At 44.8% G+C, this 18204-nt stretch overlaps 1 long non-coding RNA gene and 1 other non-coding gene across 2 annotated transcripts; both read left to right on the plus strand.

Moving 5' to 3' along the window:
- Window positions 1-9666: 9666 nt before the first annotated feature.
- TRNAQ-UUG (transfer RNA glutamine (anticodon UUG)) lies at window positions 9667-9738 on the plus strand. Its single transcript has one exon. It is a non-coding gene; the product is annotated as a tRNA-Gln (tRNA).
- Window positions 9739-9903: 165 nt separating this feature from the next.
- Window positions 9904-11419, plus strand: LOC147351821 (uncharacterized). The gene is made up of 2 exons (XR_015147692.1): window positions 9904-10151; window positions 10643-11419. It is a non-coding gene; the product is annotated as an uncharacterized LOC147351821 (long non-coding RNA).
- Window positions 11420-18204: the final 6785 nt, after the last annotated feature.

The following is an 18204-nucleotide window of genomic DNA, read 5'->3' on the forward strand; positions in this document are numbered from 1 at the left end:
ACCTAAGTTTTCAAAACTTAAATCTAACTATAAAAACCACAGCTTTACCATATTTAGGATTTTGCCTTTTAAAGATAAATTTGTCAAGGTAAGAGGATAGTGAAAGTCACTCAGTCACGTCCGACTCTTTGCAACCCCATGGACTATACAGTCCATGAAATTCTCCAGGCCAGAATACTGGAGTTATGCTTTTCCCTTCTCCATGAGATCTTCCCAACCCAGGGATCAAACCCAGGTCTCCTACAATGCAGGCAGATTCTTTACCAGCTGAGCCACAAGGAAAGACAAGAATCCTGGAGTGGGTATCCTATCCCTTCTCCAGCAGATCTTCTTGACCCAGGAATTGAGCCAGGGTCTCCTTCATTGCAGGCAGATTCTTTACCAACTGAGCTATCTGGGAAACATTTACTTTAACAGTTTGCTAGCTTCAGTTATTACAGCTTTTATATGTATAAAAATAATTAAAATATACATTAAATATTTAAATATTGAGACATATTTAATTTGTCCCAGGCCTGATTCCCCACCCCCACCCAAAAAAAGTCTGTCTTCCTCATGAATTGCTTGCAGCATGGCATGTGGGGTCTTAGTTCCCTGATCAGGGATCAAAACTTTGTCCCCTGTAGTGGAAGCATGGAGTCTTAACCAATGGACCACCAGGTAGGTCTCTTGCATTCTTGATACAGGGAGATGGAGGTCATGGCAACTGTAGCATCTTTCAACACCCTCCAGCAGGGACTGTTGTGATGTGTGGCAGTTACCATCAGTAGGTTCCAGGAAAATCTTCCCTGCTCCCAAGATCTGGAACTGTCTACTCCAGCCAAGACTCCAAGAGAGTTCTTAAAATGGAGGATGTTTGCTTAAACCATGAGCCAGTTCTCCAAGAAAATTTCTCTAGGAATAGATCAAATTCCCAGAGAGTGTGTGACTCCACATCACGGTCTTACTATATTAGACCAAGAGAAGCTGAACCACTACCCAAGCCAATTGTCTCTCTTGGAATGTGAATTGGATCTGAAACCATCAAGTGGGTGGCTGGACAGCAGAGTGCTCCCATATGCTATTCGGACTGGGGAGCAGAAAAGGCTAGTCTGCAATGAGAAAAGGAATTCAACATAAGCACAAAGAGAAGCTGAAATGAGAGACTTCTGGCAGCCTTCTGGTTCTTTCCTGAGGTCTGGCTATGGTCCTGCCCTGGGGTTTTGTGAAACACTATATCCTTATAATTCTCCTTTTTTTCTTAATTTGAGTTGGTTCCTGTGACTTACAAGCAAAGTGTTCTAAATAATACAAGTATTCTGTGTATGTGTGTTTTCAAAACAGGCATAAATAAAATGTTTTCTCTTTTGGGTAGTTTGGAAGCAAAAATCAGGTCATAGAGAATAACCCCTGCATGGGCCTCCCTCCAGTCTTAAATTTCAGACACAATTTGATCCAAGAGCAGCCTGGATCAAACCAATAACAAAGGTATCCTTTCAGGACAGTGAAGGGCCTCTGCTACTTCCTGCTAAACTACAAATTCCTGGACTGATGGAGATGCTCACGTGCTAAGTTGCTTCAGTCGTATCTGATGCTTTGCGACCCTGTGGACTGTAGCTCCTCTATCCATGGGATTCCCCAGTCAAGAATACTAGAGTGGGTTGCCATGTCCTCCTCCAGGGGATCTTCCTGACCCAGGGACTGAACCTGTGTCTCTTAGGTCTCATTCAGTGGCAGGTGGGTTCTTTACCACTAGCGCCACCTGCAAAGCCCAGGGACAAATTGGTGCAAATAATTGTGTGGGCCTCCAGGGGGAGCTCTGGAGTCGCAAAGAGTCGGACACGACTGAGCGACTTCACTTTCACTTTCTAGGGGCAGCGCAGGTCCTGTCCGTTTCCCCTCTGCTTAGTCCCACTCCCCAGCTCTGGAAAGGAAAATTTCTGTTGAGTTTCAGAAAGGAATCCTGTTGGCTACTGGGTTAGTGGCCTTTTTCTTGCATATATGAGGTCTGTCCATTTCATGTGACTGAAGTAGAAATGGGACTGGGGTTTGCCTCCTTTTGGATACTCTCCCTGACTCAGGAAGGTATCTCCCCAACTGTTTTTTTGATTATCGACTGACCAACAATATATACAAGCCACTATAAAGGGTATCTATGAGAATGCATTTGTCTGCATGTACCAGAAACTTGACCCAAACTGTCTTAAACTGTCTCATATATAGTTTGAAGCCCAGAGGTGGAGCAGACCACAGGTTTCCTGTCACTGACAGGAATAGGTGTTAGGGATTCCAAGCCCTGGCAGTGGAGGGGGCGCCTTGCTTAGCCCATCTAGCACCACCCAGGACAATCTACGTTCTTCTAAGAGGAGCCACCTTGGCCATTACCTTCCTGTTCCCCATCTGAGTGGGCATTGGGCAGGGTGACCTTTCTGGGGCCTCCACAGCCATAACTGCCTACTTCCTGCTAGTGCTCTTCACAAGCCCAGGATTGGCCGCAGGAGCTAAAACACACTAGCTGTTATCAGTCAGATGTTTAAGGAAACTTGATTGCCAGTGAGATCTCATTGGCAATTCTTTCTTTTATTTCAGTCCAGACATCTTGTCTAGACATAGTCTTGGAGACTAGGAAATCCATTCTGGTAACCACAGGTCTCCACACGTGGCCTTTGCCGTGATGTTGTCATCTAAGGTACAGAGAGACCGTCTATAATCTCTTCGCCCCCAGGTTTTTCTTCTTCGTGGGTAGAAAATGTTTAAAGCATTGCAGTGTAATAGGCTAGGCTTTTGCTCCAGTTGGTCTCCTGCTAAGTCTTCTGTCTCTGCTCGTGCTTTCTCTTGGGTGGGAGATTTCAGCTTTTCTAGTCCTGAAGGCTCCACATTATAGGACATCCAGTAAACTTGGATTGCAAGCCACTCTTAGCAAAGCCATAGGACACCTGCTTTAAAACAGGCTGCCTCAGCCTAAAACTCCTCTGTCTCATAGGACCATCATGAAGACGGCATGAAACACATGCCAACATCCTGGTTTTTTCCTACCATTTGCCATTATTGATATCCTACAGTCTTGCTAGGCCCATAGTCTGTGTTCCAGACCCCAGCAACAATTTCAGGATCAGCTTCCAAGGAAGTCGCTGCTGTCTACCCCAGTTTTTCTGCTCAAACCTACACCTAATGACCTTCACAGTGTTCTTGTCTATATACAGCTCTTTTTCTTTCTTTCTTTTTTTTTTTTTTTTTTAAACAGCTCTTTTTCTTAATCCTTTGCCTGGATGCTTCAGCCACCTTTCTGTCCTTCAGCCTCCCTGTTCCAGCTTCAGACAAGTCTACTATATAAAACCTATATCCCTCAAACCTCTTTAAGTTTTACCAAGATATCAAAGTTTTCATTATGTAATTGAGTAGACTGTATAACTGCACAAGCCCCTCTACCACATGTGCTTGGAAATATCCCTGATCTCTGCATGCAAGAACACAGGTACTAATAAAAAGAATCATTTCGACTTGACTGAAATTAAAACCTTCTGCTAAACAAAAGACACTATTTTTCCTTGGTTGTGTGGCTTGTGGGATACTTAGTTCCTCGACCAGGGATCAAACCCAGGCATTCATCAGTGAAAAGGTGGAGTCTTAACCACCGGACCACCAGGGAATTCCCAAAAAGACACTATTAAGAATGTAGAAAGACAAGCCATAGACTGGAAGAAAATATCTCAGTATAAATAATTGACAAAGGATCCAGATACATTAGGTTCAAACTGCTAACAACCCAACTGTCCATCAACTGAAAAATGAATGAACAAACTGTGGTCCATTCATAGAATGGACTACTCAGCAATGAAAAACATACTGCTAGTAAATAAAATGACATGCATGAATCTTGAAAAAATCTTTAGCAAAAGTGAAGCGAAGTGGCAGCTGCACAGTCATGTCTGACTCTGTGACCCCATGGACTATAGCCTGCCAGGTTCCCCTGTCCATGGGATTCTCCAGGCAAGAATACTGGAGTGGGTTGCCATTTCCTTCTCCAGGGTCTTCCCAACCCAGGGATTGAACCCTGGTCTCCTGCGTTGCAGGCAGATTCTTTACTATCTGAGCCACCAGGGAAGCCAGGCACAAAAGATACTCAAAACAGTATATGTATACTATAATAATAGGCAAAACTAATTTCTGGTAATAGAAACCACAGTAGTGATTTCAGTAAAGACTGGAAAAAAGGATCAGAGAACTTTCTGGAGTGATGGAAATGCCCTATATCTTGATCCAGTCGGTGATCATATAAATGTATACATTTGTAAAAAAATAATTGATTTCTTCAGTTAAGGTATGTGCATTTTTCTTAACATAAATAATATCTCAATACAATGATTTTTAAAAAGTGAGATGGAGGACTTCCCTGGTGGCTCAGTGGTGAAGAATCCACCTTCCAAAGCAGGACACATGTATTCGATCCCTGATCTGGGAAGATCCCACAAGCCACAGAGTGACTAAGCCCACATACCACAACTATTGCGCTTGTACTCTGGAGCCAGGGAACCACAACTACGGAAGCCCGCGTGCCCTAGAGCAACAAATGCCACCACAAAAAGAAGTCCGCACACCACACCCAGAGAGTAGCCCCCACTTGCTGCAACTAGAGAAAGCCAACATGCATCAGTGAAGACCCAGGGCAGCCAAAAAACTGATGTAGCTCAGATTTCCTCATCAGAGCCTGGGGAATGCCAGGCTCAGAGCAGGAGGCTGGACAGCAGGGGTTGGGATGTGGCCAGTGGAGGCTCAGGGCAGGTCACCCTGCACAAGTTGACACTGGTGGCTTCCCTAGCATAATCAGGGTTCACAAGGCAAGATAGTGACTTGTGGCAGATCTCACTTATCCTGGGCGGCCAGGAAAAAGAGAAAGGCTCATTCTATCCCAGTTAACTGTGAGCATCCTAACATGGTTACGGGAAACGGACTGAACGTAGCCTTGAGAGTGAATATGAATACTTTCCACCTTGACTACTCAAAGCATTATCGTCCCTACTCCATGGTCTGTTCGTTTACAGGCTCATAAGAAATGGGAGAATATCTTTAAAGTTCCTAATCCTGGACTTCACCCCTGTTTTCTTAAACCCTGGCCTCATTGTACTTTCTGGGGTACAGTCTGCCCTCAGTCACAGGTGCCACAGCTGAAGCTACGCTAACCCCACCTCTGGCAGACCCCTGAACTCCCCTAGCTCAGGAGCCACCTTGTGGAGGCTTGAAAGTCTATCCTCAAAGATGTCATGAGATGCCATCTTTAGGATGTCACACACCGTGGGTTAAAAGAAACTAGTTATACTGGGGCAGGGAGATTATATGTTGTCTCTGTTATCATATATATATATATATTATATATATTTTAAAGTGTATAATATATATATTAAAAATATATATAAAAATATATATATAGTGTGTTTGTATGTATGATGCTAAAGGGTCTCTGAACACAAAACTAGATTGTTGTTTCTTCCTCCTAAGTTCCCCTGTGCCCTCTAATGGGGTTCAGGGAACATGTCTGTTAAGGCATTAGCCATGCTCAAAGATAAGCCAAGTCCCAAGGAATTCATAGCCCGACCAAGGAGGATAGGGAGGGAAGATGGGAGAGACTGAGCCACAGAACACAATTTCTTATAATTCCAATGAGTCATGAGAAAAGTTGTAAGCGAGATGATTCTTTCACATCCCTTGGGAAATGAGAAAGTAGGGCTGTTAAGGTTTTGTTCAAGCTGAGAGAGAAAGTGGGGGGAATTGCAAAGGAAGAACTAGGGAGTAGAGTAGGGAGAAGTGGGAATAGGAAGGCAGTCAATCCTCCTCCTTTACACTGGAGAGAGGAACTACACGTATACTTTCAAAGGATATAATCATCACCCTTTAATAGTTTCTGCAGTAGCTTTTGAAAAATTAATTGCAATGCACTTTAGCCTGTACTGAACCCTTGCAAGAAAAAACTAGAATGGGAAGGCTGAGGTCCAGAGCTGCCCAAGTCACTTGATGTTAAGTCAAGTTGATATTACGTCACTCCAGCCTCGAGAAAGGGATAACCCTTATCTCACCATAGAAACTCAAGGGAAATTTGGTTATTTCTTCAAAAAGGAAAATCGTTAATGTTTCTTCTAACAATATACAAGAGTTATATACAAAGAAAAAGAAAAGAAAAGGCCTTCATAAATTTATTCCCAAGAGATAACTGTCATCAACAGACCTTTTTGGATTTGGACTAAGCAGGTTCTTCACTGTATGTAACAGAAAAGGACTCTAGGTACCTTACATAGAAAAGTGGCTTATTAGGAGGATCTTACATAGTTCATAACAACAGAGGGAAAGCAAACTCAGAAAGATGGGCAAGAATGAAGGGAATCTAGGCAGCCAGGAACCTGCCAAGGTCAGGATCCTGGACAACCTACTAAGGGCGCCGCATCTGCTGCCGGTGGACATGGCATGGCTGCCATCACTGCCTCTGAGACTCGGCATCACAGCCACCACCAGCAGCCAGCTAAGTTCTAAAATGTTCCTGCTTCTGGATTCTAAGTCCAATTGGCTAGGGTGTGTTAGGTAGATAGAATAGGGAAAAGGAGTCCAAAATGGCGGTGGCTAAAAGACAAGGAAGGGAAAAGCCCGCGAAAATAGAACAAAAGAAGGTCTGAGGACCGGAGTGAGGACCTCAGGTAAAACAAACAACACTCCTGGCTGGCCCATTTTACATAGGACAGACCGAGGGAGAGATAAACATATAAAAAGAGGAGCAAAAATAAACAAATGGGACCTAATTAAACTTAAAAGCTTCTGCACAACAAAGAAAACTATAAGCAAGGTGAAAAGACAGCCTTCAGAATGGGAGAAAATAATAGCAAATGAAGCAACTGACAAACAACTAATCTCAAAAATATATAAGCAACTCCTACAGCTCAATTCCAGAAAAATAAATGACCCAATCAAAAAATGGGCCAAAGAACTAAATAGACATTTCTCCAAAGGAGACATACAGATGGCTAACAAACACATGAAAAGATGCTCAACATCACTCATTATCAGAGAAATGCAAATCAAAACCACTATGAGGTACCATTTCATGCCAGTCAGAATGGCTGTGATCCAAAAGTCTACAAGCAATAAATGCTGGAGAGGATGTGGAGAAAAGGGAACCCTCTTACACTGTTGGTGGGAATACAAACTAGTACAGCCACTATGGAGAACAGTGTGGAGATTCCTTAAAAAACTGGAAATAGAACTGCCTTATGACCCAGCAATCCCACTGCTGGGCATACACACTGAGGAAACCAGAATTGAAAGAGACACGTGTACCCCAATGTTCACTGCAGTACTGTTTACAATAGACAGGACATGGAAGTAATCTAGATACCCATCAGCAGATGAATGGATAAGAAAGCTGTGCCACTTTTACACAATGGAATATTACTCAGCAATTAAAAAGAATACATTTGAATCAGTTCTAATGAGGTGGATGAAACTGGAGCCTATTATACAGGGTGAAGTAAGCCAGAAAGAAAAACACCAATACAGTATACTAACGCATATATATGGAATTTAGAAAGATGGTAACAATAACCCTGTATACGAGACAGCAAAAGAGACACTGATGTATAGAACAGTCTTTTGGACTCTGTGGGAGAGGGAAAGGGTGGGATGATTTGGGAGAATGGCATTGAAACATGTATAATATCATATATGAAAGGAGTCGCCAGTCCAGGTTCGATGCATGATACTGGATGCTTGGGGCTGGTGCACTGGGATGACCCAGAGGGATGGTACGGGGAGGGAGGAGGGAGGAGGGTTCAGGATGGGGAACACGTGTATACCTATGGCGGATTCATGTTGATATATGGCAAAACCAATACAATATTGTAAAGTTAAAAAACAAAATAAAATAAGAAAAAAAAATCTGAGAGAACGGATATGGAGCCACCACGAGAGCAGGGCTGTATCTTAGTCGCCATGGGGTTCAGCACAATACTCACAGAACTCTGTAAAAGTCCATTAACAAATACACAGATGGGTGGGCAGGTGGGGGGGATAGTCAGTTACTTGCCATTAACTAGTCTTCTGGACCTAACAAATTCAATTCTTAAGATGAACTTTGAAAATAGCTTCATAATAAAGTTATATAGTCTATATGCATAAAAAAAAAAAAAAAAAGAGGAGCCAAAGCTAGCTAGCTCGCGCTCTCTCTCTCTCTCTTTCCCAACCCGAACACTGGGGCGCTCTTCTCCTCGTGTCTTTGGATTGACGTGCCCTCACGCCTCGAAGATGGATTTTCCTGCTATCTTCTAAATAAAATAGAGCTGTAACACTGAGCTGTAACACTGATTTGTCTAAGAGCTATAACATGGTCCATTTGAGACCTGAGAGCTATAACACGGTCTATCCAAGACCTGAGAGCGGTGACACGTTAATGTCTGTCACTCCAAATCTTTGCTGTGACAAGACAAAGAACCGAGGAACACACACTCGCGGGACAGGTAAGGACACACACTTTCACTCTGGCAGCCAGGAGCCTGGAGAGTGAGAATGTCACACAGCTCTGCTGTCACCCAGTCCCATACAGTGTTGAATCCCTCAAGAAATCATATGGCCCAGGGCAAATATTCATTGTATCTGTATGCATTCAGCTTTTCTGTTTGTGTGTAAGAGAGATTTTATTATACACACTAATTGGTAAGTAGATTTTTGTTTTGTTTTGTTTAGGACAGTGTATCTTTTCATGCCAATACAATAATTTCCCCCTAAATTCTTGCACAGTATGTATTGTATAGATATTGTCAATATTTATTTAAATCAATTTTCACACGATGGACATTTATTTTTATTCTTTACTATTATAAACCACACAGCTGAGAAAAGTCTTGACCAACTGGCACTCATCCTAGTAGTCTCTAAGGATAAAGTTCCAAAAGTGAAACTGCTGAGCAAATGGCCTATAAAATTATCTGTCGCCAGATCGACCTTAAGAGACATTATCCATTTACACCTTAACTAAAACTTATGAGAAAGTCCAAAATCGACTGTCTTTCACTGATCTGCTTCTAATTTTGTTAGACGGAACCATCCACCAAGTAGCAGGAGAGGGAAATGGAAGTGAGACTTTCTGTGCTAATTTCTTGGCGCTCTAGCCACGTGGAACGCCAAGGAATCAGGTGGGGCGCACTTCCTGGCAGCGATTCCCGCTCGGGACACCAGGGCCTTGAACCGCATTCGCCCCACGTGCCAGTAGGCTTCCCTCCGGGCTCCGCCAAGATAACCTATCCAGAGCACCCTTTGTGTAAATAAATAAACAATAAGAAGCCCAGGATGGGAGGGCCGAGCCTCCTGCTCGTGAGCTGGAGGTCAGAGCCGGCCCTCTCCGGTCCAGCATTGCTAAGACCGATCCCGCCAGCCTGCCGCACTCCGTGTTTCCCCAAACTCGGTGAGGACCCATGGGGGAGAGCAGAGAGAGAGGCGACAAGAAATGACACCCCGGGACCGGGAATGTATGGGACGCCGGGGATGCAGAAATCCTCGCCGCTCCGCTTTGGCCCGCTCCTGCGGCTCGGGGCCCAGAGCCCACACTTCAGCGCCGGCGGACACTGGGCATCTACTACTGCTTTCCAAAGGCAGCTTCCCGCGCCCGCTATGTGGCTTGAGAAGACTGCCGGCCGCCTAAAGCAGCCAGCAGGTCCCATGGTGTAATGGTTAGCACTCTGGACTTTGAATCCAGCGATCCGAGTTCAAATCTCGGTGGGACCTCTCCAAACCTTTTGGTTCTATAATTCCTATTTTGGAGGCCTCCGGCGGTAGTGGATATCTCGTGCTGAGGCTTCTCCCCAGTGACCTATCGGACCGCGGTTTAGGCTCCCTCGGTCTTTCTCAGGATGCTTCCATTTCAGGGTCGGCCTGAAGGTTGCCGCACGCATGCGCAAGAGCCCAGGCGGAAAAGTAAGCGTGTCTGTGGGACTCGGAGTGGGACTTTACCTCGCAGGGGCTGCCAAAGGCGCCCGGAGGGTTTCCAGCATCCTGCTTCCGGCGGGGAACAGCAGCAGGCTTCGGGTCTGGGAGACGCCCCCTGCCCGCGCAAGCTGCCTGGAATCCTTCTTCCCATTGGCTAACGTGCCCAACAGTCTGCTCTGATAGCTGGGAACTAAATGGCCAAGCGAGCCGAGGTGAGGGAATAACCGGCGTGCGTTTGGGGATCGCTCCGCCCGGAAGTCGGTCAGATACTGAAATGTGTCTGGATTGTCCGCCACAGAGGGAGTGGACTTCGAGGTTGTTTGTGTCTTTTAGTCGGAAAAAAAAAAAAAAAAAATCCCTAAGTCAAGGAATCCGTTCTTCAGTCCGTTTCGGCCGGTCGGGCTATCTGCTAGCGCTTTCTCGTCGTATCGATGGGCTTTCTCTCGCAAGCAGACGATAGGGATCTCCGTGGGATTCACCCACAAGGCTGAGCGAATCTCTTTTGGCGAATTTGCCCAGGGTCGGTATTTGGGTGCTGAGCACGCGCACGTGATTTGCAGGAAAGGTTGTACCTCTGGGATAGCCGCGAAGAGAAGGGAATGGAGTGTTGTCTTCTGGGTTGGTATCTGGGTTTTAAGAGCTGTCTGTCTCTCGGAAATAAGTGACGAGGGAGCCCGCTGACGCACCTGTGATCTCCCTACAGGGTGACTGGCACTGTGATTATGTGGTCCCGCGCCTTGGGAGAATGCCATGGAAACAGAATACTCGCTCTGCTCTTCCCTTCTCTCATCCTGAGCACCCTTCCTCCCCAACCCACCCCACACACTGCTTAAACATTTGAATGGATTTGTGTGTATGGGCGATCCCAGCTTCAAAAATACCTAGGCATGACATGTGGGAGGACCTGCACTATCAAAGTTTATTATCAACTCTTAAACTGTAGGAATTAAGACAGTGTGGTACTAGAGCAGAGAAAGACAGACGAGTAGAACAGAATAGAGAGCCCAGATACAGATGCACACATACTTGGTGATTTATGATAAATATAGTACAACAGAGCAGTGGGAAAAGGGCCTTTTTTTCAGTAAATTATTCTGGGATCATTGAGTGTCCATATAGAAAAATATGAAATCAAATTCCTCCCAGTTTACAATAACACAGCAATACATTCTAGATGAATTATAGACTTTAATGTGAAAAAAAAAAGCAATAAAGTTTTGGAATACAACGCAGGGGAATATCTTCATGACCTCAGGGTAGAGAAAGTCTTAAGACACAAAAAATTCTAAAGGCTTGATACATATCACCATATTAATATGATATTCTATGTTATCAAAAGATCCCAATAAGGAAGTGAAAAATTAAGCCATAGAAAAGGAAAATATATTTGTAATGCATAACTGACAATTTGTATGTAGAGTATATTAAAAACTCTTAAAATTCAATAAGAAAAAAAGAAACCTAATGGAAAATTACAAAAGACTTGAACTGGCACTTCATTTAAAAAAAAAAAAAGGGAAATACAAATTAACCGATACAAAGGAGAAGATGCAACGCATCAATCAAGAAAATGCAAATTAAAAGCCCAGTGAGATACTATTACACACTTACCAGATTGACAATGCTGAATGTTGGGTTTCCCTGGTGGCTCAGACGGCAAAGAATCCGCTGCGTGCAATGCGGAAGACCAGAGTTCGATCACTGGGTTGGGAAGATGCCCTGGAGGAGGGCTGTGGCAACCCACTCCAGTGTTCTTGCCTGAAGTCGGACATGACTGAGTGACTAAGCATACAGCACATGCTGAATGTTACCAAGATTATGGAATACTGTGAATTCTCAGAGGAGTGTAAGTTGGTGAGAAGTCGAAGGTATCATACCCTATAATCCGGCAATTTTACTCTTGTGTGTGTGTGTTCGGTCGCGTCAGTCGTGTCTGATTCTTTGTGACCCTATGGACTGTAGCCACCTCAGGGGGCTCCTCAGTCTGTGAGATTCTTCAGGTAAGGATACTGGCATATGTTACCCCAGGGGATCTTCCCAACCCAGGAATCAAACCTGAGTCTCTTACGTCTCCTGCATTGGCAGGCAAGTTCTTTATCATTAGTGCCACCCGGGAAGCCCGATTCTACTCCTGAAAGAAGTGAAGGTCTCTCAGTCGTGTCCAACTCTTTGTGACCCCATGGACTCTAGCCTTGCAGGGTCTTCTGTTCATGGAATTCTCCAGGCAAGAATACTAGAATGGGGAGCCGTTCCCTTCTCCAGGGGATCTTCCCAACCCATGCTTCGAACTCAGGTCTCCAAAACTGCAGGTGGATTCTTTACCATCTGTGCCACCAGGGAAGCCCTAGACAGTGTATTTACTCCAAGACAGCGTAATAAAATGCAGACATCACTTTGCCTCCAAAGGTCTGTATAGTCAAAGCTATGGTTTTTCCTGTAGTCATGTATGGATGTGAGAGTTGGATTATAAAGAAGGCTGAACATGGAAGAATTGATGCTTTTGAACTGTGGTGCTGGAGAAGACTCTTGAGAGTCCCTTGGATAGCAGAGGCATCAAACCAGTCAATCCTAAAGGAAATCAACCCTTCAGGGGTTCATTGGAAAGATTGATGCTGAAGCTGAAGCTCCAATACTTTGGCCACCTGATGCAAAGAGCCAAATTATTGGAAAAGACCCTGATGCCAGGAAAGATTGAGGGCAGGAGGAGAAGGGGTCAGGACAACAGAGGATAAGATGGTTGGATGGCATCATCAACTCAGTGGACATGAGTTTGAGCAAACTCCAGGAGATAGTGAAGGACATGGAAGTCTAGCGTGCAGTCCATGGGGTAACAAAGAGTCATACACCACTTAGTGACTGAACAACAACAACATATAGCCACAGAAATGTTTGCTTCTGTGCACTCAGAGACATGTGTAAGAGTGTTTTTGTCAACATAATAGCCAAAATTGGAGCTCAAATGTCCACCTACAGTAGAATGGATGAATAATTTGCAGTAAGGCCACACAATGGGATATCACACACCAACAAAACAAATGGACAACTCCATGCAACAAAATGGATGAATAATTTTTTCAAAACATTTTGAACAAAAGAAGATAGGTAGGAAAGGATAAATAATAAATTATTCCATTTGTTTAAAATTTCTAAACAGGAAAAACTTTTTTATTGTCTAGAGCTGCAAACTTAAATAGTAAAATTATCCAGCAAAGCAAAGAAGTAGTTCACATGTAACTGAGGGTATGGAATATTTCGGGGAAGAGAGAGGGCTGTGGTTGGAAGGGGGCCACCAGCAGTCTTCCAGGGGTACTGATACTATTGTATTCTTTGTCCTTGAGTGGAAGTTACATAAATTGTTCTACAGATTTTTGTTAAAATGCACATGATGTTGCACTATTCTGAACCTGTGTTATATTGCTCAATTTAAAAAGCCAAAAAGTGATAAACAACAAGGTCCTACTGTATAGCACAGGGACCTATATTCAATATCCTTTGATGGGGGCTTCCCTGGTGGCTCAGTGGTAAAGAATCCTGCCAATGCAGGAGATATGGGTTTGATCCCTGGTCTGGGAAGATCCCACATGCCTGAGTGGAGCAACTAAGCCCGTGTGGCACAGCTGTTGAGCCTTTAACCCTAGAGCTCCAGAACAGCAACTGTTGAAACCACACGCCACCTCAACAAGAGAAGCCACCACAACGAGAAGCCCACACAGTGCAGCTAGAGAGTAGCTCCCGCTTGCAGCACCTAGAGAAAAGCCTGGGCAGCAATGAAGCACAGCCAAAGAGAAATAAAATCATTTAAAAAAATGTATCCTGTGATAAACCGTAGTGGAAAAGAATATGAAAAAGAATGCATTAGTATATATGTGTGTAACTAAATCACTTTGCTATACAGCAGAAATTAACAGTGTAAATCAACTATACTTCAATAAAATAAAAAACAAGACCATAAACCAAAAAGTCAAAAAGTCCCTGCCTGGAGACATGTTTCTACCCCGGTCATAGATGAGGAATCTGAGATCAAAGTTTGTCCACAGAGAGGGAGTCAGGATAAACCTCCTCTCTCTGTTCTGAGCCATCTGAACCATATTCAGAGGATCAGGTTCGATTCTAGGGATCACACAAAAGCACTGATAAATTTCATCCTGCCACTAACTGGGTGACTGCATTTGGGTAAGAAGTTGAAATGCTCTGAAATTGTAACTATGTGAGGTGATAAATGTGTTAACTAAAATTATTGTGATAATCATCTGGCAGTATATAATATATAAAATCATTACTGTTGTACACCTAAAACTTATACATTGTTATATTTCAATTATATCTTAATAAAGCTGGAAACAATATTCTGTGCCTCATCCGTAAAAGGATAATAACAGTGCCTTTTACCTAGCAGTGCTGTGAGAGTTAGTAAAATTGTAAGCAAAAAGTCCTTTTCTCTGTATCCCATCCATGATAGATTCAGTAACGATAACTGCTAGAAAGATAACCAGAATAATAAAAACTCAGACTCTTGAGAAAAGAAAAAATGCTCATATGGGAAGGAAAATAAAATTTAGAGGACACTTGTTGGTTGTCAGTTTATTTGCCTAGTTGTTCCTAGTCTTGGTTGTAACAGAGGCAGAGAGAATGAGCACTCACAGGTGGAAGTTAAAGGGGCAAATGGGAAGAACTTTCTAACAATCTGAGCTGTCCATCAGTGGAACAGGCTTGAGAACTTTGGAGCTTTTGGTGCCTGGAAGCCGGAGTCAGGGAGCTCAAGGTCTTTGTCTCAGGGGTGTAGGAAGATGCTGCACTGAAATAGAGGTGCCCTGCCTTCCACCCTAAGGTTTGATACTGCTGTGAATCCTTGCGCCTGCTCACGACTCACTCATCAGGACCCATCTCATCATTTCTCTGGAGACTGTCACCATTTTTTTGTTTCTACCAAGATCCCCAGTAAGGTGTTTTATATTGCCAACCAGTTCACACATACACGAAGCTGAAATAGAAGTTTGAGAAACAATATTTACCTTTATTCCATGTAAAAGTACACTCTGGTATTTTCTATGGTTTTTATTTATTTTTTTAAGCTGATCACAATCTACTAAGTTGATATCACAACTACTCACTAATGGTTCTGAACCCCCCACCATCCCCTCTTCCGTCCCCTACTAGCTCAGCTTTGCTGGGACAGCCCCACCCCCTGCCCCACATTTCCTTCCCTTTCCAGTCCCAATATCTGAGGGGAGAACTTCTCTCTCCGCCTCTCCAACAGTCTAAGGAGCCCTTCCCCCTGGTTTTATTCCTGTGAAGGGCCCCTAAGGTTCACATTGTCTGGAACGTATTGCCTACAGGATGTCCTTTCCTGGAGTGACCAGCAGAGGGACCAGCAGAACTTCAGGACCTCCAGGGAAAGCAGGTCTGTGCCTAGGCCGGCCTATTCCTTATGCTAGATGCCAAGGGCTGTCCATTATCTTGTTTATTCATTTGTACACGACATAGTGTGTATTTAACACACAATGCCTGGCCCATAGTAGGTGCCTTCCAGCACCTACTATGTTCTAGGTGCTGGAAAACAAAAAAGTCAAAGACTTGATACCTGCCCTCAAGGAGCTTGAAACTTGACTAATAAATGGAAGATTAAAAGCATAAAATGAGGGACTTTGCTGGTCGTCCATTGGCTAAGACTCCCTGCTCCCAGTGCATGGGGCCTGGGTTCGATCCCTGGTCAGGGAACTAGATCCCATGCCACAACTAAAGATCAAAGATCCTGCATGCCACAACTAAGACCTGGCACAGCGAAATAAATAAAATTTAAAAAATAAAAATATAAAATAAATGAGAGTAAAATGAAAGATTATAGGCTCGGGGGTACATGTGGACACAAAAGTAAATGAAACCCATCTAGGTAAGGTTAAAAACAGAGAAATCCAGACCAAAGCTCAGAACAGTATATAAGTGCTACCGTTTGTGTAGAAAGGGGGAGAAGGTTTATATGTGTTGCTTGTATATGCATAAAAGATCTCTAAGAGCACACTTGATAAGTGGGTAACATTGGTTTCTCCAGGAAGGAGTCTAAGAGAAAAAGAGGGAGGGATTGTTCATAGCATGCCTTTTACACCTCTCAAATCCTGCACTACCTGATTTTCTTGTCTTCTTTGCTTGTGCCGCATGGCATGTGGGATCTTAGTTCCCCTACCAGGGAGGGAACGTATGCCCCTGCAGTGGGAGCACAAAGTCCTAACTGAAACCATTCACCTCAGATGGGGACTTCAACCCATGTGCCAGTACTGGAACCTAGCCAAAACCTAGTCTGACACTCAAACTGAGGAGGCCAGGACTCAAATCCACTCGAAACCCTGCTTGGGACTTGAACCTGTGATTTTTTTCATTAGAATCACTCACTTGGTGTCTGGACTTACTGAGGTTCAGGTTCTTTGTATCTTATTGCAGAAAGAATTCAGTGAGAGACAAACTGATAGGTAAGAAGTGGATTTTATTCAGAGAGAAACACACGCCACAGACAGAGTGTGGGCCATCACAGAGGGTGAGTGCGGTAGCCCTGAAATGTGGTGTGATTAGCTTTTATGAGCTGGGTAATTTCATAGGCTGCTGCTGCTGCTGCTGCTAAGTCGCTTCAGTCGTGTCCGACTCTGTGCGACCCCATAAACGGCAGCCCACCAGGCTCCCCCGTCCCTGGGATTCTCCAGACAAGAACACAGGAGTGGGTTGCCGTTTCTTTCTCCAGTGCAGAAAAGTGAGAAGTGAAAGTGAAGTCGCTCAGTCGTGTCTGACTCTTAGCAACCCCATGGACTGTGGCCCACCAGGCTCCTCTGTCCATGGGATTTTCCAGGCAAGAGTACTGGAGTGGGGTGCCATTGCCTTCTCCGTTTCATAGGCTAATGAGTGGAAGAATTATTCCAGTTACTTTGGGGAAGGGGCGGGGATTTCCAGGGGTTGGGCCACTGCCCGCTTTTTGGTCTTTGATAGTCGACCTTGGAACTGTCATGGTGCCTCTGGGTGTGTCTTTTAGCTTGCTGCTGTGTTACAATGAGCGTATACTGAGGATCAAGGTCTAGTCAAGTTGACTTGTCTGCCATCTTGGACCCATTTGGTTCTAATTAATTTATGTTGTGCCCCTGGGCTATGTCATTCTTTCAAAGGTTGTACCCTGCCCCCTCCCCTCCTGTTTCATAACTGCTGGAGGGGATTCCATGAACCACCTAATTTTGAATGACTTATTCATTCAGTCATAAAGGAGAGATTATGGGAAAGCAGACTATCTGAATTAGCTGGATACAGACAGTATCTCAAGCACAGCATGAGCTGGTGGAGGAATTAAGAAAAGCTCCACTGACGGAGCCCTGGGGACAGGTCGGGGGAGCAGTGGGGAGAGCTGAGGCCTCAAGGGTAAGCAGGGCCCTCCTCCCCAACCCTGTGGTGTGGGACGACGGGCCTTGGCGCTAAACCCACAAGTCTTGGCTTGGTTTTACAGGAGGTAAGCAAGGCAGCCACAGAGAAACACAGCAGCCAAGGGGTGGGGGCGGGGGGCACAGGGTGAGGGGAGCTCTGTGCAAGGCTGTTGGAGCAAAGGGATAAACACAGGAATGTGTGAAGGAGGTAGAAGGTAGACTCTTTAATAATTTGCATCTGATTAGACAGCATGGGGGAGTGGGCAGAGTCTGCAGCTCTTCTAGGCCTTTCTGTCCTCTCTTGGCCTCTCTGGTTTGTGTCCTCAGCTCTGATGCTGCAGGTGACGTCATCCACTTCACCCATTTCCGTGGTCTGATAGAGAAAATTCAGAGGGGCCAAGGGGACGCTGAGAAGCTACCGCAGAGTCGCCTCCACTACCGGCCCGCCCCCGGCTTCTAACCCTCAGAACTGGTGGAGGAGGGCCAGGAGCACCAGCATTTCGACGCTATTTTAAACCCCACTTTAAACCTTGCTCCTGGATAAGCGACCTGCCTTCTCCACTAGGCGGAGGCCTCTGTCTCCCCACACAGAACCGGACACATAATCTGTGGGTCCAATACAGAATGAAAGTATAGGACCTGCAGTCAAAGATTAAGAATTTCGAGATAGAGGCAGCAGAGTGTTAAACCAAGCAAGGGCCTTCCTAAGCAGGAGGCCCTGTGTGAGGGCTCAGGTGGAATAATACACCCACAAAGCTGGTCTAGTTTCCAGGTCTTAGGTTCAGGTGGGGAAGTGGTAGGAGGCAGCAGGGGCTTTGACTAACTTTCCCAGAGGACCTGAGATCCAGATTGGGTAATTGCCCTCTGCCTG

The sequence above is a fragment of the Bos grunniens genome, chromosome 19 (assembly GCF_055505025.1).
Source record: "Bos grunniens cultivar Pamir isolate PY7600 chromosome 19, Bosgru_T2T1.0, whole genome shotgun sequence".
Classification (NCBI taxonomy): domain Eukaryota; kingdom Metazoa; phylum Chordata; class Mammalia; order Artiodactyla; family Bovidae; genus Bos; species Bos grunniens.